Below are 27,403 nucleotides of genomic sequence, written 5' to 3'. Positions count from 1 at the left end.
TATTCTTCTGTAAATGTGTGTGGAAATTTTGAGTAGAATGATGAGAAGTAAATTAAACCCTTAAAAACACCTTCTCCCCCATCCCTCCCTTTTTCCTATCTCTACTTCCTCCTCCAGCAGGGCAGAGAGACAGGGAATGGGGGTTATGGTCAGTTTATCACAGGGTGCTTCCCCACTATTTAGGGCGAGGAATCATTCCCCTGCTCCACTGCAGGACCTTCCATGGGCAACAGCTCTCCATGAACTTCTCCTACTTGAGTCCATCCCACGGGCAGCAGTCCCTCACAAACTGCTGCAGTGTGGGGACTGCACTCTTCCGTGGTGTGCAGTCCTTCAAGGACGGGCTGTTAGAACAGAGGCCCCTCTCTCCATGGACCTTGCACAGGGTCACAGCCTCATCTCAGCCTCCAGCATGGATGTGCTCTATGGGGTGCGGGTCTGCATTCCTGTTGATCTCCAAGGGCTGCAGGGGCACAGCTGCCTCACTGTGGTCTTCATCATGGGCTAGAGGGGAATCCCACCTCAGGTGCCTGGAGCACCTCCTCCCTCTCCTTCTCCACTGACCTTGGTTCCTACAGAGATGTCTCTCACATCTTCTCACCCCGCTCTTCTCTGGCTGCGATTACAGCTTCACAAAAACTTTGTTTTATCTTTCTTCTTAAATCTGTTATCACATTTCTGATGCCACCATTTCTAACTGTCCCTGCCTTGACCAGTGGCACATTCATCTTTGGTCCTGCCACAGATTGGCTCTGTCAGACGAGGTGGAAGCTTCTGGCAGTGTCTCACAGAAGCCATCCCTGTACCCCAGCTACCAAAACCCAGGCCATGCAAACCCAACACACAATCCAAACTTAATTTAACCTTGGATGAAACAACATTTTCAGCTCTAATATTTTTTTATAATCAATATTTTCCATGGGAAATATGTCATCTATTACAGAACATGAAATGCAGCAATGCTTATGAAATCCATGCAAAGATTGATTAATGCACTTACCATGTAAACAAAAAGCTAACAAAAGGTAATAAATGTGTGACAAAAATGCTCAGCTCCAACAATCAGTGTGATTCTGTCAACTTCATTTAGGTTTTTGAGTTTCATTCTAGACTTAACACCCAAATGCTCAAATAAGTACAAATTATGTTTCTGATAAATAAGGGAGATCTTTAAAATAACTTAAAATATATTCTTTCCTTATGTCTTTTGAAAAGAAGAAAGAATGAAAGAAAAGGCATCTGGAAGAACAAATTTTTCCTTTTAGAGAAACTTGTAACATGATACACTTGAATTTTGAAAGAAGTGAAAACTGCTGGGATAAAGAAAAAAGTCCTGAACTGTGAGAACTGTAGAAAATTAATATGTGTATTCAATTTCTGTCATTAACAGTGCAGCTCTAGACAAATCTCTTGGCTAGGTTTTGCCTAATAAATTCTGCTCTGTTAAGAAAGCTTCAGAAAATAACGTGTATTTGACCCATACTGATTATTCTTGGGGGTTTTTTTTTGGGTTTTTGTTTTTTTTTTTTGTTTTTTTTTTTTTAATTAGCTAAACAATGTTAAGGGCCTCAAAGTTTGCTTTGCAGCACTAGGTACCTGTATTTGTATTCACAGTCTCATTAGATTCAAGGCATAATTTAGCTTCAGAAAAGCTGGGGCAATGGGTTATATTGCACCTTAAATTGTTGTGATTGCAGTCTAATATAAACTCACAGAAAACAACAGGGATTATAGCTTTCCTTCTCTAATCAAAGACATTTGACACATCTGGTGCTGATTATTATATCAGCAAATATAATTATATTTCCTTGAAGTTAAGTGAAAAACTGTACCAGAATTACTATGCCACACTCATAAAATGCATTTTTCTATTTTCTTAATGGAAGTCACCTTGCATGGGATAAGAATAGGACTAAACTACCAATTGATTTTTTGGGTTTTTCTACAAAAAAGAGACTGATCCTGTAAAATCATGTGCTGGGAACTACATAATACAGTGGCAATACCTACAACATTATTTCTGAAATGAAAGATTTTACACTTTTAAGAAATATTTCCTTAATTCTCTCTGCTTGCCAGGACCCAAATGCAGAGTAGAATATGTAATAAAAATGAAAATTAGATCTGTAAAACAATTACACGTACAAAAACCATAAAACACTGAGAATTGTTAGTTTTGTACAAATAGCTCCTTTCTTATCACCTCCATTTCATGAACATTTTTTATTCTGTGAGAATTTCTCTGCAGGGAATGCTTAGAAACAGCAAATTGGCCAAGACCAGAATAATTATAGGAATGCAATGAGGAATGTAATATATATGGGAATTGTTTAAATTGGGAAAAAAAAAAAAAACAAAACAGATTTAATTCATCAGACCAGAAAAATAAAGAACTTGTCTTGAAAAGTATTGTCCACTTTGAGAAAAAAAATCTCTTGTTTCCCTCAGATTCCTTCCAAAGACAACAGTTCACCCTCGTTTCATGGCTAAATAAGGAAAATTCTGGGCAGCTATTAGAAGGCTCTACTGTTTGAGGACAAAGCCCAGTCAAAATAACATGCTACCATGTATCAGACACAGAAAATTCTTTGATGTGACAGTATAATTTTAAAGATTAAGACTATTCAGAGCTTCTGTTTGTGCCCACATTCTTAGCTCTGAAGGGTAAGTGCAGAGCTACAAATAAAAGGCATCTGTTTAAAAAGTACAACCTTAATGCAGTTTAATAAAAACATATCTAGAAAGTTATCAAGGAAGTGTTCTGAAGAGACTGGGAAAAGTATGTATCTAATTAGATTAGCTTGAACAGTTTAAAAGTATTGTGAAATGTTCAGACTAGACAGTAACTCAGCAGTAAGAGGTGGGAGAGGCAGCATCAAAAAGCTGCAGCACGGCTTAAATGCTAGCAGGAGGTTTAGATCCACTAAGATCTAAGAGGGTTGGACCACCATGCTGGTTTGTTTTTCATTTCCATCCCCATCCAGTGAGAAGGCACACGTGGTGTAATGAAGGGACCTATCCATTTTTCAAGAGAGATTCTTTCCACATCAGCAATTTATCCAAAAATATGTTGTAGGGCAGGACTAACGTGCTTGCATTTTAACAGAGGTAGAACTGGTAAATCTAACTTTGCCAGATTTTGATGTTTTCAAGAGAGAACCAATAGTGACTATTTCAGAAATATTTCAGTATAGTTCAAAAACTAGTCTGACTGGTATAAAATTTACTTTGACTTTGAAATGGCCATGAAGGAATAGGAAAATCAACTCTTACTTAAGGGAATGAATCTCAAACATATCATATCAGTTGATCACTCCATTATGAGAGAGTTTTTTTACTCAAGGAAATAAAAATTTTTGGTTTTGATAACTAGTTAATTTGCCTAAAAGGAGAACACTAGACCATGTACCCTGAGCTACTCTGTACATTTTGTGAAGTAAATGCATCCTTATTGGATGCAATTATCTAAATGTATGAAAGAATAGAAACAGAAGAAAATATCTTCAACTTTACAAGCATGAGAGATCCCACTTTGGACATTCAAGATATGGGTTTATGAAGCCTAAAAAGGTAAGTGAGTAACGAAATAATGAGGCAAGTGTGTATGAAAACTTCAAATAGCTTGCAGGAAATGTCCTTAATTTCCAGTGCTGAAGACAATATAACACAAATATTCTGGCATTCTTTAATTTTGATGTAGAAGAATTTTGACTGTTGTGATTTTCTGGCCTTGACTTTAAATATATAATGATTTTATGGCAACAGTTTGTTTCTTTTTTTCTTGCTGTAGTAATGGTAAGACCTGTTTGAGCTGTCCAAAGTACTTCTCAACAGTTCTGTTTACTTCACTCTATGAAGATCATGAAATCATAGAATGGTTTGGGTTGGAAGAGACCTTAGAGAACTATTTAATTCCCACCCCACAGAATGGGCCAGGACGCCTTTCACTAGACCAGGTTGCTCAGAGTCCCATCCAACTTGGCCTTGAACATTTCCAGGGATAGCACATTCACACCTTCTCTGGGCAACATATTTCACTGCCCAATCACCCTCACTATAACGCATTCATTTCTACTATCTAATCTAAAAACATTAATTTCTAATTTCTAATCTAAGCCTGCACATGTTCATTTCAAAACAATTCCCTCTTGTTTTATCACTATGTGCTCTTGTCAAAAGTCCTTCTCCAACTCTCCTGTAGGCCCCTCTCCACACACTGGAAGGATCCTAAAATGTTTTTTCTTCTCCAGGCTGAATAACCCCAAACTCTCACAGCCTGTTTTTGTAGCAGAGGTGCTACAGCCTTCTCTGAACATCAACATCGTTCCTATGTGTGTGTGTGTATGGATACAGAAATATATGCCCAAATAAAAACTCATGTAGTTTTTTTGCTGGAACACAGATGTCAAATAAACTTGGAAAGTGTGTATTATGACAAAGCAAAAAGCTTCAAAGTTGATTGATGCCTAAGACAAAGAGAAAATTGCAGAACATGCTGTGAGTAGGCACCATGTATCCTTACACATACATTTAGGCAAACAGTAAATACCAGAACAGCTTGCAATAACTAAAAAAGCCTGAGTTACTTCAGTGCTTAATCTTCCTTCACATGTAGCCTTTTACTGTGGTCTGTGCATGCTGTGTGATAACTTTAACCTCCAGTAGTATACTTTTCAACCTATACCACATCAAGGTTCCAATACTGGACTTCTTTACAGAGTGCCTTCACTGTTCCTTGTTTCTGACTTTATTGTGAGCCATATAATGTATATGATGCTTCTTCAGAGATGCCAGTCATGTAGCCATGGAATTTCTTTCAGCAAAAAAAACTCTTTCATCCCTCCCCAAAATGTAGTTTCTGTGTTTCCTGAATGTGTTGCCTAAATGTGTGAAAGTGCCAATCTACTAAGAAACCCAAAGGAATACATTCCCTTTTTCACAGACTTTGTTGCCAATAGGAAAGTGTGCAGTGTGTATTTTCTGACCGTTACAGATTTCAGAATAATTTCAATAACCATGCCAATAAGGATTTCCCTGTATGTTAGACAGCATTAATAACGTGATTTCAGGATATCTTCTAGTGCCTTCTCTGACATTCCTTTTTTTTCCTATCAGAACCTCAGATGATCAGAACATCAAGAGTATACTCTGCCTACTGGAACAAAGATTATATTGCTGTGCATAATGTATCTGCACCCATCTCAGGGCATGTGTCAATATTTCAGCATGAAAACCATGTGTATCACACCCTGCCCATGTACCTCAGTGCATATACCTCTCTTTGTCCTCCTGCAGGCATTTTCTACTTAGAAAAAATTATTGGGAAAGTCTACACTAGGGATCAAAAAATCAATAAGAGGCAACCCTTAATTTTGTTGGTATGCTTTCTGTTGCATTTTCGTAGTTGCTATTTATTCACTAATTAGAGACCATTTTCAGTTGCTAAAGAATTCTAGAGAACTGCAGTACTGCTGATGATGGAGTTTGCTGATGCCTTCATCCTGAAGTTGATGTTTAGTCAATGAAGTCTTAAAACCTTTCATGCACCAAATGCTGTTCATGCTCTTCAGGTTTCTTATGACATCTTACCATTTCACTGATTTACAGAAAATCATTTTGTCAAGCCTTCCACCTGTAGACAGTTAACATCCAATATATCCTGAGCTTTCTGCAGCGAGAATGCATCCTTCCACACCCTTGTTTTTGGAGATCTGTATCATGTATCATCATGTAAATTGCTTGCTTTGACTAAAAATATGATAGAAAATTATATTTCATACTGGTCTATCAGAAAGAAATATTGACGTGCAAACATTTTTTCTGCTTTACATCATGCCATGAGGGATAAAAGGATTATATCTTTATTTCCCTTTCTTTACATCCCCCATTTCAACATCAAAACACTACTCCAAAGGAGTGAGAATAGGAAAAAGTATAGAAAAGCTTTTAGTTCTTGACACCTTAAAGTGAGAGGATTAAGTGAGTTTTCCCTTGCCACCTCATTATCAACACAACCTCTTTTAGACTCAGTCAGGTACTTATGATGTGCATAGGTTGTCCTAGCTGGATCCAGTCCTTATCTTCTAACATAGCATTAGTTTTAATTTTATCAGATGTTTGGGATTTCAGATCTCTCTTTGATCTCTAAAACAACCTTTTTTTTTGAAGAGGCGGTAAAACTAATGAATTGCAAATCACTTTTCATAGTTCTGAGATTTTAGTACAGGTATCAGGAAGGATAATACAATACTCCACATGAAGCTGAAGCTTTTTGAAAACCACTGTGAAGCTTCTTATTAAGAATAATGTTCCTAGAGAAGACCTAATTGAGTGGGAAACTAATGCTTTCATTCAGATGCACTTGAAATATTATGAAAATATTTATTCCTAATATTGCAATCTTTATTTACAATGATTTGGTACAAAGACTGTGTATTTACAGGCCATAAGGACACTGAAGAACCTACTGTGCTTGTCCCTTAGGGATCCTTAATCTTACCTACAGCCCAGGATACCATTTCACCCCTCTCAGGACATGAGCACTTTCCTCAGTGATGCCACAGCAGGGCCAGTTTCCAGCTCCTTGCAGCTCTGACCTTTCTGCCTGTGGGCCCCTCTGAGTCAGGACCGCTTGTGGGCCCCCATCCCAGCCTACCCTGACCGGTTCCCATCCCAGTGACGTGCTCAAAGCCTGGGCCTGGGGCTGCCCCAGTGTCCCCTTAGTGCCATACTCCTGGCTAGGCTGGTGTGTCGGTACCTGGCCCTTGTGGCATCCTGATCACACATTTTCATTGACATTAAATTTTTTTACTCAGTAAACTTTCTAGATGAGCAGCTGAAAAGGTTTTAAGAGAAGAATGAAAAAAGCAGAGGTAACGTGTTCAAGGGGAGAGAAGAAAACATTTTTAATTCTTCCATTGTTACCAGACCTACAAAAACATCTTGGAAATATGAATATTAAAAGTTGAGTTGTCAGATGGAAGGAGACATTGTGCAGCACAGATGGAGGTCTCTGCAGAGATCTTCTGTAAAGAAATGAGCTGTTCTGTCATGCAGCACATTTTTTACACATGTTAACAGAATAATTTACTGATTCACTATATATTGTCTCCACAGACTGCTTTCCAAATTAGCTCCTCTTTACAGTGCTTCTCCAGCTCATTTATGCTTTTTTCTCAGCTATTTGAACATACTTTGTAAAGCTCGGACTGATTGTATTGGTATGTGTCTTAATGAAGATTAAGGCAGTCCCAAATTATTTTTATTTAGTGGCATGGTAATGCTTTCATGTCTTCATTATTATCTTTAAATAAAATGTCAGTGTTCCAAGTACAGCACAGAACAATACCATGAAAAATTTAACTTTTCCTTGTTATGATATTCAAGATTTCAACTTGACTTTTTTGTATTCAGAAGTTCACACCGGATTTTCTATTAACCCAAAGACTCAGTCTCCTGTATTTCTGTTTCTGGTGTTAAGTTCTAGATCAATCTAAGCAATGTTAAGATTAATTTTTATAAAGAAATTTATATATTTTTGTCAGGTCTTGAATACATAACCCTGTCATTAAATCCATAGGAAAAAAAAAGATGAAATATTTTTAGAGCCATCAAAAGCAATAGAGACACAACTTCTTTTTTTTTTTTTTTGAGGTCTATCACTGTAAGCATGCTTTCTGTCCCTTCAAATGCATTTAGACTCCCAGCCACAGGTCCCCAAACAGCATTTCATTCCTGCACATCAAACATTGTGGTGTTCAGACCAAACTAAAAAAAGGTGTACCTCTGATTAAGGTGAGACACATCTGACTGTGCCAAGTCAGTCTCTTAATCTCCCTGACATCTCTTGTGTCCCTTGGGCATATACCCTCAGGCAGGGCTCAGAAGGGGCCTGTGCTGAAATTTTTCCACCAGCCTGACTGCTATAAATTAATTTGCTCCTTCTAAGGACTCCACACCTTTCTGCAGCAGTGGGCATTGCAGAAAAGTGGGAAATGGAAATAGGAGGCTCCATGAGCAGATTGTCCAACTCCATCATCACAATGAGTGCTTTACAAATGCACTCAGCATTTCAGTGGTGCTGCAGAGAGACAGAGAACAGAGCAATGCCTACAAATATCTGATGAGCTCATATGAGGTTCCTCATGATAGAAGGTTGGGCTGTTCCTCATCTATCCTATAACCACTGAGATTTTGACTCCGCCCAATTCAGAGGTGCAAATAATCACTCTTCAAACACTCGGATTTGACTTACAAGAGCAAAACCAAAAGAGATGGACAGCTCCACAACTGGCACAAGTCCAGAAAGACAGGAAAAAATCTCATAGGGAAGCATGGGCCCCTCAGAGAAGACCACCTCCTCTACATTGCTAATGGCAAATCCTGTCCAGAAGTCATGATTCCCCTCATTAGAGAGATGCCATGGTTACAGTAGTAAACAGCATCTATTTTTTTTCCTCCATTGTGTTTCCTCCATTGTGTGCTGTTTCTTAAAGAAAAGCAGTTCAAGAGCACTGCTGTAAACAGAGACATACATTCTTTCTCCCATAGCAACCACCAAGCATGCAAAGGGAGAAGAACTTTCCAGGGGTGATCCTCAGGACATACATTCCTTTTATCGTGGGACCAGAGGGATGCTGTGGGTTTTTCAGAAAGCCATTAAGTACACTGAAATTGCTCCTGGAAGCAAATGCATGCCTTCACTGACACAGTGGATCGGTTATATAATATTCTGATATCTCTTCCATATGACATTTTTAATTTCTTTATTTAAAAATTTAAAAATTCTATTTATGTTTCCATCAGTCTAATCTTTTTTCAGTTTAAAGGCCTTTTACTCTTTTGGAGTGTTTCTTATATTAAAAGTACTAGAAACATCTCTTCAGTGCTTTACTGACTTAAAATTCTGTCCAAGTTATCAAAGCAAAAAAGGAGCTGTAGCCCCAGTGGAAGACTACTGTGAATGAACCCCTTTGATTTTCAGCTGTTCCTTTGAAATGGTGCTGTTCCACTAGATCAGAACCATAATTCTTGACACATCCTTCTCAACACATTCTTCTCAGAGATTTTTTGTCAAAATTTCAGTTTTGCACCATTTCTTCTCCATGCTGTTTTGAGTATTCTAATAGTCCCTTATTTCCTCCTAGTATTGCCACCAGTTTTCTGTTTCAGAAGTCTATGCATAGGCCACCTTTTCCTTTGGCGTATGAACAGCTACTCAGCATCTTGTATCTCTGGTGATCTTAGTGGATCAGTGAACTGATTTTTCTTACATCACTGCGTCCTATACTCTTAGGAAAGGATTGTTGGAAATTAGTTGCCCTTATTGATCATCCATGTCACAACTATGGGACAGTGCCAGTCCTAGAGGGACTCTTCACTGTCACTTATGTCTGCTTCTTCCTCCTGGACATTAGAGAGTAGCAGATTTTAAGAGAGGTATATATTTTGGAGACAGAAAAAGTATACCAGGCTTTCCAGAAGATATCCCAGAGAGTTTTTAGACTGCTAGACTGGTTCTGCTATCAACCTTTGAGATTTCCAGAGACCTGATCTCTTAGAGAAGTCTGACTGAAGGACTTGTTTTCACATGTTTGGAAGGACTTACCAGAAATGAAGAGTGAAAGTGAAAGAAATAATTGCAGCGTTTTGTGAAAAGAGGAAATTATTTAGAGGTAATATCCAGAAATGCAGAGGATGCACATAGGGGAGTGTGTAAAAGGAGAAGGACATGTGGGACAGATTGTCTGCTGCATCCAGGCAACTACCAAACAGCAGCTGGAAGAGCAGAGAGTTAAATGTTGGATTATTTTAGGCTGAGGTATGAGCTGAAACTAAGCTGGTGTATGTTTGATACATGATTTTGGTGCCTGGAACAGGCCCTGGAAACTTGTAAAGGATGCTGATGTATTTTACATATTAGTGTCACAGATGGCCAAATTAATGACATAGAACTTCTGTCACATCACAATGTATAGTCCCATTAGCTACTCACAGCCTTCTAGAAATTCTGTGTTTTCAGATGAAGTCATATTTGGTCCAGCTCTCAACTTACTGCTCTTTGGGGAAAATGATGACCATGGCTGTTAAATTGCAGATGATCTTCCTGTACTATCTCAGGGTCTGGTTTTTGTGGACTGGCTGACCACGTAAGGAGAGCAGTTGGAGAGTCTTCCAGAGATATGTTTACATGTTTTCATGGCTTCCACACCAACAACAGTATTCAAAAAAAAAAATCATACTGTAAGGTTTCAGGTTTAGGACAGTTTTTATTGCTTCTGGCTTCATCCATAGCATCTGGAAGCTGAAGCAATGTCAGAGGAATGTGGTTTTTAGGACAATATATGCATGCCCCAGTGACTAAGGTGGGCGCTCAAGACCCCAGTTTCCAATCTTCCCTCCTTCCCCTATGTTCATGGCTCCTCCCTGATCTCTAGCCTATGCTCCAGCTTTCTCCTGCACTTCCACAGTGGCAGGAGAAATGTCCCCATCCCCCATCCTGATCAGTAAGCCTCATCTCACCACCTGTGGTACTCTTAGTAGCTATTGAAAAACAAACTGGATCAACTCTCTTGAGGACAAAGGCAAGTGAAAAGAGCCTGAAAGTTTTTATATAGACAGTTTAAGTGCTACATTATCTGTGAGTCTCAAGTTGATTTTACTGAGTGGGAATAGGCTGCCAGAATTATTAGGTTAAGGAACTGGGCTTGTGACTTTGTTCTGATACAGCGTTTAAACACAGTTTGGGTGAAGCTTCAGAGGGTAAAGATCTACACATCTGTGGAAGAAATATCTTAAGCAAGTTAACCAGAACAGCTTGCGATGAGATGACTAAAGAAAGAGGACCTAACTCCTAATTTACTTGCCTAGACACGTAGATTAAGCAAATGAAGGTGAAATGTATTCTTCAAAGTTTTATCAGACTGATTAAGTCATCTAATTAATTATTACTAGATTATATAGTCTCCTAAGACATTGAGAGCATTTTCTCCAACAGGTACAGGGTCTCTTGGTAATTCATTGATAGCTATGTTTACCAGAAAATATATGGCACAGCCAAAGATCAATTTTTTCCTGAGACTCTGAAAAAGTCTGACCTTCATGCCTTCCACATCTGGAAAAACACCCAACTAACTAGCATTCCAACCAGAAAGATAAAAAATAGGGACTGCTCTTAGGCTGTGTCTCTGAAGTACAACAAAAGTGTGGCCTCCTTTAAACAAGTAAAAAAATAAATACATGCATAAAGAAGCAGAAGCAAGTAGTTAGACTTACTGTATTAAGTTGCTTTTTATTTTATTAGGTTTCCTTAGCTGAACCAAGCTAGTTAAATATTTTCACTTCAGGGAATTGCCTTATTGCTTAACTGTTGCATAATGTTCCTTCCAACTAATGAGTTTAAAATATAAAACTTCGTGGAATTGAATGGTGTGAGCTCACCCTTCCAGCATAGGTTAGGCTTTTGCTAAATTTCTGTGAACATCATTTTACAATCAAAAGTTTTACAATATTTTTTTCTCTGTATTTCCATCTATTTGTTTACTCATCCAGTATTTTGCTGACTTTTGCAGTTATTCATTAATGGACAGTGATGTAAATATCTATAGATATCTGTTTCTTACATTTATGAAGATGATTTGATCTTGAAAGGAAGGAATATCTTACCTAACCAGATGTCAATTTTTTTTCTTTATTCAAATCCCATTTGTATTGACGGATCTGAATCTTACTTTCTGTTTGGATTCCCTCCTTTACCCAGAGACATGAGATTGTGACTTTTCAAACATGAGACAGCAATTTAAACCTTTGATGAACAAACTACTCAACATACAACTTCATCACTCATTTAGGGATGACCCAAATCACATATGAATTTATTTTAGATAGAAAGCATGGGTATATATATTTGTTCCCTTATAAGATAGATGCAGTATTTGAGGTCCATCACCCGATGATGCTTAAATTACCATGTGCTATGCTACCAAAAGCCAAATATGCCTTCACATACAATTTTTCTGATAGTCTGTAACAAAACAACATACTTTTTTGGTGAACTTAAAAAATTGCATTGCAAAAATACATTGTCATTGAAGTGACATTCAGGTCTATCACACAACTTCAAAGACAAGTCTAACTGGAGGATATATTTGACTGTACAGTAAGGAAAAACAGATATGGTAAAATAAACAAGCCTTGTCACATTACATTTTCCACAAATAAATCACAATAATGAGGGTTTGTCTTTCCTGTTCTCACAGCCAGGAAAATGTTCACTTAGAGATGCAGTCATCAACAGTGAATGCATAAATAAATATATAAATGCATAAACATTTTCTTTTTGATCTGTGTAAGATCAAGGAGGATTTTCCATACCTGCAGTAATCTCTTTTACTGTTAATAAAACTCACTCTAACTCACTGACTTGGTGGAAAGAATAAATGTTAAGATATGATTTCAGTTAATATGCTTAGAAAGTGTCCTGTTTCTCTGATAAAATACAGCCAGATGATACCAGTAGTTTTGTACTTATGCAACAGTAGGTAAGCTCTACAAGAGCTGGTAAGACATATTTGCTGTAAGCTGACAAAGATGAGTTTATGTTCAAATGTTTTCCCTTAGTTTTAAAATGTAATTCTCAGCAAATTATTTGACTTACATTGTGTTCCTTCTGCTTTTCTTAACTATAAATCCACTTGTATATTCTTTTAAAAGCTAATTTTCAGAGTGCAGTTTACTCACAGATGTACTGCAGTTGACCTAATTCTGCTCTTACCCACAACAGTGTTAAAGCATTGAAAAACTAATTTCAGTATTGTGAGTTTTTTTCTTAATAATATTTCCATTCATGAAGGTCAGTTTATAAGTCAATGATATCAAATGGGACCCATGAGATAATATTATTACTTATTTTCTTCATGACACAGTGTAAAAATGCTCCTGATTTTTGACATGAATCTTTAAATTCAATTGAGATGGAGAGACATCACAGGATTTACTAGCACATAATCACTGATAACTCAGAGTTTGAAGGGACCCACAAGGATCATTGAGTTGTACTCTGAAGTAAAATACTCAGCGAATAATCTAATTTTCCATAGATGGCATGGTGCCTTTTCCCTGTGGGCATACACCATGCCACAGAGGTAGCTGGTCCTCACCTTCCAGCCAAAGGAGGTGGGAGTTGAAGTTAAGGGAAATATTTTGAACAAGAAACATAGTTGTTTCACAGATAATCTGTATAAGCTGCTTCCCTACATGAGCAAATAAAGTTATATCAACTGCTTTTTTTGACTTATTGTCTCAGAAATCTCCTTTTGCTCTCAAAAATATCATTGAAAAAGATCCACTTTTATTTTCTTTTAGTATGGTCTTTTCCTCATTTTGTCCTAATCAGGATGAGAATAAGAAATGCATGCCTCATCTTTCAGGATAGCAAATCACAGTTCAGTGATAGATTCCATAAGAGCTGCAGGTGTTTGAATTTGACAAAATTAATCATTTTTATCAGGAATACTTGATTTTTTCTTTGTTTGTTTGTTTTTAATTTTTATATGGATTATGCACTTTGTGGGATTGTTTAAATGGAATAAAACATAGTTGAATTATTTACTTAATAGAAAGTATATTTTCTTGAGTGGTTGGTATAATTTTGTCAACATTATTCTCTCCTTGAATAGAGCTCTGCAAACTAGAGAACTTAAAAATATTTTCTGATATATGTTGCTGTTTATCTGTACTAATTGTCAGTATTCTGGATGATGGTTTAGAAACAGGCATCTTTACAGCTTCTGTAGATTCTATTTATTCAATGTCTGAAGAAGGGATTTGAAATGGAAGTTATTTACATTATTGGGAGAGAAAAAGAAGGATCAGAGCATAATAATATATCAATATACAAGTCACAGAGCTGTATTGCCCAAGAGTAAGACCATAATAGTTAGCAATGAAAAAAGTAGTTAGCTAGATCTCAGTTTCTTTCCCTATCAGAGATTCATTTCAGGACATATTCACACTTAGGAATAGTTCCTCTTTCAGCTTTCTTCCAACAAATCTAAGCAATCCAAACCCATCAGGTCTCCTACTGCATGAGTCAGTTACAATACACATAAATTTATACGTCTTAAATAAATAAACAGTAGAGATGCCTGAGCTCTCTTCAGGTTTGTAAATTGCTATGAGTTAATTTTATAGGTTCTGCTTTGGAATATGAAAAAGAAAGTTTATTATGTTATATTTTGACTTTTTATTTTTTTAGGAGTTCAATATGCCTTTATCCTGGTAATTCAGGCAACGTTCTAAAGCAAATAAAGAAAATGAACCTTTTAAAAGTATTGAAATTTAAACAAACATACATGGATGATATCTGTTGGAGCAGAGGAAAACAATTTGCTGTGCATGAATTACCAAGCAAGTAAGAAAGGTCTTTTGCTAGTATTTGTGTATATTATGATGTACAAACAGTTCATTTCTTTTCTTTTCAAATGGATGTAATAAAAATTATCCTTGAAGGTTGCCTGAGGCTTTCACATTCCTGGCACAGTGTTTGTCCAACTAGAGCTATAATAAAAAGGAAAGCTTATTAGTATTTTTCTTGCAAATGAAGACCAATTGCAAATTACTAAAGATTACACTATCATGTGCTTTAATTGCTATACTGATTTTTTGAAAGATGCTTAATAAGAAATGTAAATGTGTAGGTTCTCTAAATAAAGGTTTGTATTCCCAAACCAGAAATTCCCAGATGCTGGTGTCTGCTAATAGTAAACATTAATCTAGATTTCCTATGAAATCATCACAGTAATGAGATTAATTTTAACTGTCTCAAAATGGATGAAGGCAATATAACAGTACACTAAAAATCACTCTCTTTCCTAATATTTGAAAGCATTCTTATTTTTGGTTCTGCAAATGCATTATCTGTTACTCACTCCTATTTTTAAATATGCATACTGGATTAGAAATAGCTAATACTTGCTAGAAGTAGGACAACACCTGTGTTCTTCCACAGAATTCGATTTGCTTACAATCTGTGGAGTAGGGTAGCTCAGCCTAACCCTCACAGCCTGCTTTCAAGTACAGAATTCAGATGAAAACATTTTTAAGTCCTTAATCTACTTTGATAGAGGAATATTCATGGTTTTGAAGTAGTATCTTTCTTCTCACATGTCAGTAGGGAAGTACTCATGCTGGAAAGGGATCCCTTTAAATTTCTATTAGGAAGGGAGGTAGTCCTCGAGGCCCTAATTGAAACTAGGGCATCACTAAACTAAATGATGAACAAAATATCTAGCCACAAATGGCACTGTCCCAGGCAACTGTCACTTTATGCTCCCTCTAGTATTTATTTTATTTTTAAAAAATTCTGTCCCTATAGTTTCAGTACATTCAATTGGTGTTCAATAAAATAATGAAGAGCAATAAGAAGTGTATGATGGAATCCCACAATTTCAATATTCTTGAATTCAGATGAATGAATAAAATGAGTTTTTGGGTCAAATGGATCATTCAGATGAGTTTTTTGATCAATTGTATTTATTGCAAGAGTACTTTATTATTAAACTTGAAAATGCATTTCAAGTTCTAAATTACTTTTTGTCTTATTCCAAAATAGATATTTTCAGGTTTTAAAAAAAATAATTCAGTACAATACCCCCAAACCGTAGCACTGATATAATACAAATTTAATCAGTCTTAAAATGGTGCAAACATGTTGGATTTGGAATAATGTGGTTCCAACAGAATATTTTTGTCTTTCAAGAGAGAGTGATTAATTTTCTTAACTATTTTATGTTACTGTTTGAGAAAAACACTCGCAAGGATGAATAAATTTCTATTGTCTTTGGGATACAATGTGTCTTTTAATATGTATTTAAAGATCTACCCGTGCAATTTTAGCCTGCAGTACATTCAGAAACACAGATAAGTATTAAAAATGAAGTCCATTTTTTTCCCCAATAAGCCTTTGCTAAAAGAAAAATTCCCTGACCATATACCATAGTCAGATACTAATGCTACCAATAAGAGAAGCAACATGAAAAAGAAAATGTCTGCACACTCCCTTACTAACAAACAACAGACAGAATATAGTCTCTGACCAACAATATGTCTAGGAGTTCAGATGCTCATTAAATCATAAAAATATAGAGTAAGTTTGAATTCAGTCTTTGTGATAGACAGGTGTAGGAATTCACAGGAAGAAAGTCAATCAAAAAAAAGACACTTCTGGGTTTTCTCTTTCTTCTTGAAATACATCATTTCATTCACACATTTGTTTAGATAAGATAACTTTGTAATTAAATTTATGAAAAAGATGCAGATAAAAAATTTTGAATGCACTTGAAGGAAAAAAAGGAAAGACTGTATTAGTGAGTTCTAGCAATTAAATGATAATTTATGATACTTCTTTCTATCATAGTAACTCATTCAGCAGATGATCTCTGGGGTGCAGTAGAGAAACTTTGGAAATGCTCAAAATGGTAGGTGATGTAGGGTTGTGCTTGTTTGGGCTAGGGTAGAGTTAAAGCTCTTAGTAACTGCTATAGGACCGAGTTTTGGATTTGTTCTGGAGACAATGAAAATACAGAGACATTTTTATTACTGCTGAACAGCACTTAACACAGTTAAGATCTTTTCTGCTCTTCACCCCCCCCACTCCACCAGTGAAGATGCTGGTGGTCCTCAAGGAGTTGGGCGGGCACTAACCAGGACAGCTGACACCAACTGACCAAAGGGAAATCCATACCATATGGACTCATACTCAACTAGGGGGACAAGAAGAAAGAAGAGGGTGATGTTCAGGGTGTTTGTTTCCCTAAGTCAGGGTTGTATATGATGGAGTGTCGCTTTCCTGGGAATGGCTGAACACCTCTCTCCCATGGGAAGGGGTAAATTAATGCCTTGTTTGATTTGGTCGTGTGTGTGGCTTTTGCTTCCCTTATTAAACTACTTTAAATTCAACGCACAAAGAGTTTTCTGACAATTTTTTGCTATTTTCTTCCCAATCCCAGTGAGGGGAAAGAAAGTGAACAGCTGCGCGAGGCTGTTTCTGGCTGGTGTTAAGTCCCAATAAAGATATACCAAAATTATTTGGAAGAAAAAAATTACAAATACATAACTGAAAAATTCAATATATTTGAAACAGATCCACAGCATGCTGGAGTAAATATTTTCTGCCAAAAATTGTGTTTGGTCTTGTTGTGTTTCTTAATTTGCTTTTATATTCCTGTGGTAAACAAATCCTTTTCTAAAGTCTGTTTGAACAGTCTACATAAAACACTGAAAACCAAAACAAATAATTGTAGTTTAAATAATGGAAGAGTATATGTTCATGCTTGTTTCCCTATCTTTATGCAAAGTACATTTTTCTGTCATAACTTATTTACACACAAAAAGCCATCCTGAGCTGTATTTATCTGGCTTGACTGGATAGAAGTATACAAAATCTGAAGTAAGGATGTTTATAACTCATTTTACCATATGTGTGTTTTTCAGAATAAAAAATAGCAAGGCACTCATCATTGATAATCCAGGACATTTTTTTATTATTATTTTTTAATGTCTTAACTCTTATTTTCCACATTTTGCCACATTTGAAGAAGATTTTGGAGAGTATTCTATACTACGTATAATGAGTTAGATAAACAGCTGCTATCATAGTCAAAAAGCTGACTGGATTATTCCTTGCATGGAAGATTGATAATATGACCTTAGACAGGACTTAAAAGAGCTTTAAAAACACCTGCACTTATAAAGGGAATAGAACACTTATGTTTCTTAGAAAGATTCTCTTTAGCCATTAATAACAGAATTATTGAATGTATAAATATAGATATCTGATATATCCTCAGTGGTATCTGGTAGAAGTTGGGAAAGATAGTAGAGGTAGAAACCCCATTTTGTCTTCCTGACAGAGGTGTTGAGAAGCTGCAGTAGCTGCAAGATCACACACTAAGATAGCTGGAAAAACAGAGTGAACGAATAAACTTAAAACCTGATAAAATCTTCTTGAGAAGAACTAACAGCAGACTAAAAAAAGATGTTTGGCTTCTTTCTTTCCTTATAAATGTAAAAACATTGCATATATTCCATGAAATGAGTAAGAAAACTTGTTTTTCCTTGATAATGTGCTTGTATTGCTATAATAGCAAAAGCAAAATTTATTGCAGCACTAATTGCTTTATTACCACAGCACTGTGATAATTTTGGCAGTCAGAGAAAACTTATTTTTTGATGGAACAATTCATCTCTGCCTTGGAATCTATACATCCTTCTTAGCCTGGATGTCTAAGATTAAGATAAGGTTAGCTAAAAGGATACCTAGGATTACTGTCCACAGTTATAGATTACTACAGTTTTCTTGTGCTAAGTTCTTTCTACACAACTTGCATGTAAACATAGAAAAATCCACTATTTCTAATGCAGCCCACTCCCCTCTGATACTGTTGCTGATTGTTGCTGCCTGCATAAACGTTACCTCCTGTTTCAAATTTTGCCACGCAATATTAAAAATATGATGGTATTTACACCTTTTTCCTCATGCATCTGTTCATCTCTTACAATAACCAAACATTCTAAATCTAAAGATGCAGTTGGCTTTCTTTTCAAAAGTCCATCAGGAATCACAGCCAGACACTTAAATATCCAGGGATTTAAGTGTGAAGCAGAATGCCAAGAGTTGGGTTTCTGACCAAAGGCCCGCCACGCCCATGAGAGTGAAGCAGAGAAGCCTTGCTCACAAAGCATTACCTGCTCAGTATGGATGAAAACTGTCACATAACCCAGTCTCGTGTGCTGGGTAAGGACTAGAGACTGTCACTGCCATGACTGCTCATTAGGAACCCTTTACCCAACACTCTCAGCCTTGTGCAGTACCTCTGTTGGGTGATTTGTTGGTTGAATCTGTCCCTGAGGTTTTGTGAGTGAAGGCTGCTTGTAGAGCTTCTCAATGGGTCTAGGCTCTAGACTCTGAGAGGAAAATAATGACTCAGAAAATATTGAAGGCAGCACCAAATAGTGTCAACACAGTATCTGAAAATTATCTCATGTGCCATGACCAAAAACAACCTCTAAAAAAAATTAAAGTATCAAGCAAAGTGAAAAACCGTAGTCAATAGTAACGCAGAACACTTTATAATTATTCATCTTTTCAAGTGATACTGCCATGGAACCTGTTAAAACATAATTGAAATCAATTGAAATCATTTAGAAACTGAAGCAATATAAGTTTATAATGTTAATTTCATTTTTAAAAGATGGATTTCAAAACTACCGACTTGAAAAGCTTTTTAAATCCAAGTCTCTAATAAGCTATGAATTGACAACATGAGACAGCATATTTTTTTGCTGATTCCAGGATGGCAATTCAGTATTGTTAACATTTCTTCCTGCTTTCTACTCATTTTATATTCCTTTGAATTAATTTATGGCTATTGTTGAGAGTGGATTAATCACCTTGATAATATTAAATTTATTTGGACTTGCAGTAGAGAAGATGTTTAAACTTAATATCCCTTGAATAATTTACTAAGGGAGTCTTATATAATATAGCCTATCAGGTGTCATAGCTAGAAGTATCTTTGCTTTTCTTTTATGATGTGTGCAAAGTAGAACTGTGTCAAATTACTTGCAAGAGAGTAGAGTTAATTTCTCCATGGGACTTCCTAAGGACACCTAAGTAGTAAAGTTGTCATATCTCTTATTTATTGGTAAGCGTAGCAATGCCTATTGCAAGAATTAAGCATACTTTTCAAAATCTTTTTTAGCTACATCTTATTCTGATAAAAGAACAGCTCAGACCTCACTGAAAATCATTGCTCATTGAATCGGTCATCCTATTTTGTAAAGCTCTCCTGAGATCTCCTGCTTTTAGTTTCCATATTATCCATGTAAAGCCCAATGTGATATAGTGTCAAACACATTAGCTCTATTCTATAAATGTCTAATATTCAACCAGGCAGATAGAGACTTGATCCAAAGAAGGACTTACCAGGACTTACCTGTGCTTGTCATACCAATGCCTAACTTCCATGTTCCAAAATCAGTATTACACTAGAAACAACCCTTTATGTTTCACCTAACATGATCTTTTCATTTACTGAGGTGCAGTCTCATCATAGCACAGCTCTGGGACCTTAGGACCTAGCTTGTGGATTTCCATTTGAAAATAAAAAACTCTGCTGGGAGTAGACTAGCATATAAGCTGAGCACTGAAAAATCAAAGGTTTCCCCGGAGAAACAGAGAGGGAGAAGATATCAGCCAAAACAGTGGTTAAAAAATCAAATTAATTTCAAATTTCTTTTACTGAATGTCATGTAATTTTGTCCAACAGCAGAAAACAGAATAGATTTTACATATTAAAAGCAGTTGGGATTATTAAAACAGAAAGAAAAAAAAAGTTTTCAATAGAATGTACTTTATCTGATCAGTGAGTTCAGTTCACCAAACCAAGCCTTTATAAAATCAGGGTGTCTTTTTTCTGCCAGACCAGCCCTACTTCAACTCCCTGCATAGACTGTTCTCTACATGAATTAAACCAAGTATGCTCTTATGCCTTGTAACAACAAACAAGGATGTTATATTGAACACTAAAGAAGGTGCTAACATTTATTTCCCTTCCATTTATTTCCTGCTGTTTTCAAGCTTATTTTCAGTATGTGTGCCCATGTGGCATCTCACTCTTAATGGGAAGGGAGCACACAAGATTTGTTTGAAATGAACTCTTGGTTGAAATGAACTTCAAAAGTCAGAAGGTGTGCAAAAGTTTACAAAGTTTTTTTGGTAAATTACACATGGCAATTGGTAAAAGACAGTCCTTGATCTCCCAGCACTGATGCCTAGAAATAGAACACAATTTTTCCAGTCAATATTAGACTAATAATATAAAAGAAAACCTAACACAGTATGGTGAAAAACTGTGCTAGGAATTAGATCCGTACAATTTTATAGGATCAAGAATTTGAATATCTAGCCAATATTGTCCAATTAAAGGAGTAGTTGGTTAGGTAATCTCCCCCCTGGGCTTTTCCCCGTTGAAGCACTTCCTCCAATCTCCTATCCTACCTGTATTATGTCTATGATTATATGGTGCAAAATAAAATGTCCTTGGTGAACAAACAAGCAAGACTAAACAAAATTTTTAGAATGCATCAATAAACGTTTGTTCACTATGAGAAAGAAAGCTGGAAAAGTACTATAAGTTATACCTAGGCATTTAACAGTCTGCAAAGCTGGAAATACATACAGAATATATAAAAAGCTAAAAGTATTTAGGCACCAGCATAAGTAAATTGAAGTGGAGTTTAGATAAAGACCTAAGTTGAAAGTAAAAAGAGAACTAGAGAGATTAATAAAAGAATGCGAAAGGGAAACAAAGGAGGAAAGGGAGAAATAGGGAGATCGCCAATCCTGGCTCCAGAATTGATCAGCTGATGGGATGTCCAGGGCCCTGGGGCACATCCACTCCCAGCCCTCAAGGGGGTATATTTCATAGAGAAGGTTTCCTCACCCTGGAGATAAGTTTCTCACTTTCTCTGCAAATGAGTTATCATGTTCAGTCCATTCTTCTAGACCTTTTAACACCTTAAATTTTAACTTTCATATTTCTCAGATTCTGTGCTGCCTAGGTAAGTTCTCTTCACAGGGTAGTTAGACAAAACAATCCTTTTCCTGCTTGAGACCAAGGGCAACCATTGCAACCTTCAGGTCTGACAGTATAAACAACAGAGCACTGAGGGGAGTGAACAAGAAGGATGGGACTTCATAACCAGAAGCTATAATTGGACAATTAGCTCCAATATGCTAATGGACCAAAACTTATTAAAGTGTGAAACCTCACGACCAGTCACCCATTTTCTGATCACTTTGGGTCCCTCTTGGGTGCAGCCTTGGCAACATTCTTTTACTGCCCAAGGTGTATTCTTTAAGTCCTTTCAACAAATACCTACTTTATTCTCTTAGCCCTGTCTAGTCTCTGTTCCAGGATCAGCATCTTGAGGCATCACTTTCTAGAGGCTGAGGGCTTTAAGGGTCTTTGGTGGTCTTGATCTCCCCATACAGTCTGTACCTGCATCTCAGCCTCACTTGTGCACTTGCACTGTACGGTTCTGGGCTTGTCTCCAGGAGCCAGAACAATATCTGTCCCAGATAAGGGCTGCCCTACCTCCATATGCTCCCACTTTCCAGCCACATCCTATTCTTTCTCACACTGTGTCATTACCAAAAATTCTTGGTTGGCTCCACAGCCATGTGGGCATTGGTGTGTGCAATGCTATCCCCCTGATGTTTTAGGCTTCAACAGTCCGCAGGGAAGTATTTCTGGCTCATATTTAACTTTTACATTCTATCTCCAGCAGAAAAGGCAGAATGAGGCTAATAATAATGTATATTTTAAATAAGAATGTCTAAATGCTGTTTCAGATTTAAATTCTACCACGATTACTGGATTACTCATCAGACTGCTGTTGACATATGACTAGATATAATGATATTGTGGCAATGGTTAGCTGCTGGTACTACTGCCATTCTGCACTTAATCTCCCAAGGCTGTTGTAGGTATGCCCATAGATAGTTTATTTACTTACTCCTTGCTCTAAAAGGGGCACAGATTTTGGTAGACAGTTTTTTTTATACTTGTCACTAATCCAGCTGATTTACCCATATCATTCCTGAACCGCAGCAGTAAGAAGACACTGTGACTTGATAAAGATTAATAGATCAGAAAGATGACTCCTGGATAGCTCCAGGCCCAGATTCTATTCAGTTTTTGGCCATTTGAATGATTTTGGTTTTAGGTAAAATTGGGGTGCTTAGTTGCACAGCAGACAAGTATGAACAGTGACTTTCATCCTAATGGCTGCAGTAAAGAGCAGGGCTGAGAACAGGGCAGAACAGCAGAATTAATTACATAACACGCCTTTTTTTCCCCCCTGTTGGGCACATCCACTGTAAAATGAGTGAGAAGAAAAGGCTTATATATTGTTTATAACACAGTAGATGTTTGTTGAAGGAATATTTCAGCGTGTAATCAAGCGTGTTCACAAGCAGGCTGGCTGTACGGCTGTACCCTCACAACAGGCTTACAGAGACTGGAGGATGGTAACCTGCTACCAGAGAATGGAGAGCTCCCTTTGCTTAACCCTGATTTTTTTTCCTCTTTTTTTCTTTTTTCTTTTTTTTTTCCAAAATTCAGCATTATCATCTCAGTGATATTGTGGTCGGTCCCATTTGGGATAGGTGACAAATTTACAGACATGGACACCAGACTAAGTTACCCACAGAAAGACACATTCATAAGCAATGATGTGAAGTTACAACTCTGTGACTTAGACCTTTGTTTCAGAACCCTCAAAAACATCTGTTGTCACAGTAACCCTGCCAAACCTTGTTTGCTGATTGAAGAAACTGGTGATATTGCATGGCTTCTGGTGAGCAGTGCAGGGATGACCTCTTCCGTGTACTGCCAAATTGATTGATTACTCAAGCAAGATAAATGAAGGTGGATGAAGAGCATCAAGCTGAATATTAGGTCAATACTGAATCCAAGAAGATGAAATTCATGAGCATGAAGAGGAACTTAAAGACAGGCCCTGTAAGGGCTACTTTAAATAACAATAGAGAAAATATGAGCACATACAAAAGTCAAAAATTTTGAGGTGCTATCCAAAGCACACTGTTGTTTATTTTTCCGTAAACCTTTATAATTTTTCATATATTTTTGTTTTTTGGGAGTTTTATCTCGATGAATCTATTAACTAAAAAATATAAACTATCATGATCGAAGAAATACAGAGAATGAGAGGGAATCATGACAAATATTTGCTAAATCACTTAGTGAATAACTTAATGGTGCTAACATACTAGAGGAAAAGTCAATAGAACAGAAATATGCTGACAGGTTATCTTTTTTTCTTGAAAGGCTGGATAACACTATGGTTAAGAGCATTTATAGCAATTCAGGCAAAAAAAATACACTCTACAAAGATAATAGGAGTAAAATTCACTAATTTCATGTCTCATTTCTTTGAATAGTTTCATCATTGTCTAAAGGTGTTGTTGGGTTTGAGTTTTGGTTTTCATTTTTTAATTTAAAACTATTACATTTTGGTTGGTTTATATTTGCCACTTAATATAAGTGAAGATTGGTAAAAATCAAGATTCATCATTTAGACACACAAAATTCATGAGTCAGTGAACCAGTTAATTGAATCTGAAAATAAATAAAATCTACCAGAATGTTATTTTTGTCCTGAAGATGAGAAAGTTTGTACTTATATTTTCTAAGCTATTCTGCAGAAACACAAACAAACAAAACAACCTGTTTTGTAGTTCTCTTATTTCTCTTTTTTTTTTTTTAATATAAGGCATTGTTTTCCTATAGAAAGAAAATTAATACAGAGACAGTTATGCCCATATCTAATTATCTGTCTAGGAAGAACAAGAAGCATGTGCGAATTAGAAGGCAGTGATATGCTGCAACATTTGTGAAAACAAAATACTAATAAAGGAAGAATGTGACTCAACTATAACTTCTGGGATTGATCCTGCCATACCTCCTCTCCTGCTCCGCATGATTTATGCTGAAACAGATCATAGTGGCCAGACTGGACTCCCAAAACCCCAAGAACAAACCTAAAAATGAACTGTAGTGAGAGAAGCTTTCCCTCCATTGAGACATGAGAGGAAGTAAGCCCCAGTTCTGTTGAAGTGAGATGATACAAAGCTCATACTGGTCTCAGTGAAAATTAACATGCCGAGTGCCTTTCAGGATTGGTAGCATTTGTTTTGATCTTCTTCTTCTTCTTCACACTTTCCTTGTCTTGAAAGGACAGAAGACTTTTAATTTTGTATTTTCCCACCCTCTATCTCCATACATTTTCTCTCAGCTGGAAGCACTCTTTGTTCAGTTGATTGTTCTCACCCATTCCCATGGCTAAACTCATGCAAGGAGAGGATTGAACATCTCACTTTTCAAGTCTCCCTGAAGGCTGTGAAATCACATTCATTTTAAGTTCTTACCAGGGGTGAAGCTAGAGAATTTTACAGTTATTTTCTAAGTAGGGATACCTTTTGAAAATGCAAAAGTTTCATTTTTACTGTATATATATATATATATATATATATATATATATATATATATATATATTTGTATGTTTATATATGTGTTCCCATTTATATATATATATTGACATGTAGTTGTTGTGTGGAAAAGTAATGAAATCTCTCTACAGTGCCACAGAGAGATCCAAGAAAAAAAAGGTAAAAAATAACACCACCTTAGTGCCATTGGATCCTAATAAAGGTTGTTAACTCTCAGACAAAATGTAATACACTTTAAAAATGAAGAATATCAAGATGGGACATGCCTGTTTTAAAAAGTGCAGTTATTTTTAGCTCTGACACCAGCTATTAATTTTACAGCAAGTGTCTGAACTCAGTGGAGCAAAGAAAGTTATAAACACTTTGCTTTCTCAAGTTTCCAAAAGGAACTTAAATAGGCTCGTTACCTCAAATTGCTGCTGTCAGATTACTCATGGGGGCTGAGAAGCATGGCCACAAGTAGGCTTAAAAACCAGGTGAGGGGGACAGAGGTAGGAGTGCAGGGTCTGCCCTCTGCAAAACCAGTGGGTTGACACTACTGGTAATGGCTGTATTTGTGTATTGGTAGCCAGAGGAGGTGGAGGAACGAGGCTGGAAACAGGCAAATGACTCAGTAATGCAGTCAAGGAGAAATCAAAAAGAGGGTGTGAACAGTAAAAAAAAGCACGTTGTTTCCTTGGTCTTAATGGCATATTTTACACAGGATTTTACATGTGCCAAAAAGGCCAGAAACTCCTTTTCAGTGAGGTCTGTCAGAAAGCAATGAGCTGATGTAACCGAGATGGATGGCTGCCCTAAAACACCAGTGATGGACACAGACAGAGGCCAGCAGGCTCAGTCCAGAGCTCAGGCCACTGGATGTGCTTGGGATGAGGTGGCAGGCCACTTGCATGGGTCAGAGAGAGGTGGTGTCTGCCCAGCCATTGCTCATTCTCCTTGAATGAGCATTGCAGTATATCCTGAAAGAACTCTTAGTAAAACCTGAAACTTTTTTTTTTTTTTTTTTTTTTTTTTCATGTCAAAAAACTGAGTTTCAGTGACAGGTGTTAAGATTTGAAGATTTCAGTATTTTTTCCACCTTGTTAGAATAAGAAAGCAGGGAAACAGCCAATAAAAGCCCTTTGAATTTGAGCATTTGTTTTGGAATTGCACCAAATTGACTGAGTCTTGGAAATTCTTTAGGGAAACCAAATTACACAGAAAAAATGTATTAATTCCCACATACATAAAGGAGTATTTTTCATTCAGAAAGAAGCCAAAGTAACACAGGAAACCTATTTTCTGCTCAACAAGCAGTTTAATGGTCAATCTGACTGGCAATTGAACATCGCTCCCTCCCTACTATGGTAAAAATGAATAATACCAAAGTTTAAATAAATCTTAAATCATGTCTCAAAATATTCAAAAACAAAAGTTATTTTACACTTTGTGTTTCAGAAAGGAAATACCACGATTTCCTTATTAATATTCATAAATAACAGGATTTAGTTTGTCAGAAATCAGAAAGAAATACTAGCAATTATGAATGTTCATTATTTTTTCATTGAACTACTTTTCTCTTAGAATATTTTTTCAAACTTCTCTGATAGAAGAGGGAAAGGGGAACTAACCTCTCTTCATTTCATTATATACCTAATTCTGCCAAACATCTGAGCACATAATTGAGTCCTCAGAGATTAAAACTGCTTGCCTGAAGCTAGGCATTTACTTATGACCTTGTTCAAGTTGGCATGATCCCACAGAGTTTTCTCTGAGTTCATGGGAAATGAGCACATTGTGCAGAGCACAGAATACATCATCAAATGTTCCCCTATTGTGATAGAAGGGTACACAACTGTCTGAAATGCTTCCCAGTTTAGTGTCTGTCTTGGGATATTGAGATTCCCTTGTATTTGTTATGGGATACTTTAGTCCCAACACAATGCAATCGCGTCGGGAATAAAAGGAGACAGAAGAATAATTCCTCAAATTAGTTTAATAACATTCAGTAGCAGAGGAAACTAGGCTTTCAAATATCCTGGTCAAAGACAGCTTAGGAAGGTAAGAGAGTAAAGAAATAAAGAATTTAACAAAAATATTTGCATTTCATTGAGCTTTTTGCTTTCTATGAGTCTCCAAATCCAAGTCCAGAGCTATTGAAGGGATGCACAGCGCTAAAGAAGTAATAAACTGCTGTAGGGTACACATTCAACCGCCTGCAGTTCCCAGGCATGCAAAAGCAATTGAACACTGTTGAGTGGAGTCTCGTGTTAGTGGGCAGAGTACACATGCAGCTTGTGTCCACTACATTCATGATGGATCTGTGTGTTA

This window comes from Melospiza georgiana, chromosome 1 (assembly GCF_028018845.1).
Source record: "Melospiza georgiana isolate bMelGeo1 chromosome 1, bMelGeo1.pri, whole genome shotgun sequence".
Lineage (NCBI taxonomy): Eukaryota > Metazoa > Chordata > Aves > Passeriformes > Passerellidae > Melospiza > Melospiza georgiana.
The sequence above is the reverse complement of the archived record's forward strand: the minus strand, read 5'-3'. Positions refer to the sequence as shown.